This window comes from Chenopodium album, chromosome 5, assembly GCF_948465745.1.
Source record: "Chenopodium album chromosome 5, dcCheAlbu1.1, whole genome shotgun sequence".
NCBI lineage: Eukaryota > Viridiplantae > Streptophyta > Magnoliopsida > Caryophyllales > Amaranthaceae > Chenopodium > Chenopodium album.
Window position 1 is genome coordinate 30,801,316 of NC_137838.1, and position 979 is coordinate 30,802,294.

The 979-nt window shown below is 39.4% G+C and overlaps 1 non-coding gene across 1 annotated transcript; it reads left to right on the forward strand.

Annotated features, from left to right (window-relative positions):
• Positions 1-456: 456 nt before the first annotated feature.
• On the forward strand, positions 457-563 carry LOC145633456 (small nucleolar RNA R71). Its single transcript, XR_014112781.1, has one exon. It is a non-coding gene; the product is annotated as a small nucleolar RNA R71 (small nucleolar RNA).
• Positions 564-979: the final 416 nt, after the last annotated feature.

Consider the following 979-nt stretch of genomic DNA (forward strand, 5'->3'; position numbering starts at 1 on the left):
GGAAAGGTACGAATGATTTCGATACCCAGGATTGTAGGTGTTGGAGTATGGGTTATTCTGCCTATAAGCTTGAAAGGCGTTAACTTGCTCCACGGAACTCCTGCAATCTTGTTCCCAATGACCTAAAATACCACAATTTTCACAGAAAGCCCCATTAGAATTATTATTAATCGCAAAAACATTAGCTACATTGGCAGTGCTAAGAATATCTAATTTTTGGCATATAGAGGTCAGTTGAGCTTGCAAAAAGGATACAGAGTCAACACTATGTTTCCCCTTGTTAGCAAATCCTCTAGGATTCCCATATTGGGAATTATGTATCGCCATATCTTCAATAACCTGACCTGCATCATCAACATTAAGATTCATAAATCTCCCACTAGCTGCAGAATCTAAAATTATTCTAGAAGAATTTCCAATGCCATCATAAAAGGCTTGGATTAACTGCCATTTGCTAAATTATGGTGGGGGCATTCTCTTTGTAGGTCCTTGAACCTCTCCCAAGCCTCATATAAAGATTCATCGGCTTCTTGGGCAAAGTTCTGAATCGCACTCCGTAGTACGGCTGTTCTCTCTGCAGGATAATACTTGTTATAGAAATTCAAAATAAGAGTTTCCTAGTCAGTTATACTAAGTGCAGTTCTATTTAAACCATTAAACCACAATTTAGCTTTTTCAGTTAAAGAAAAGGGAAGAAGAATCTCCCTGATTTGGTCTTGAGTGACCCCGACTTGCCTGATGGTATTGCAGTATTGACAATAGTCGGCAATGTGAAGATTTGGGTCTTCACCCTTAGCTCCACTGAATTGCTTCCTCTCTATCATCGTTATAAATTGATGTTTAATTTCGAATTGAACCCCATTAAGAGCCGGAGTGGGAGTGAGATGTGGAAAATCTGAAAGCTTTGGTTGTGAGTAATCACAAAGCTTCTTTGGAACCGCCATCTCTGATTCTGCGTCTAATGATACCTCTGAATCGC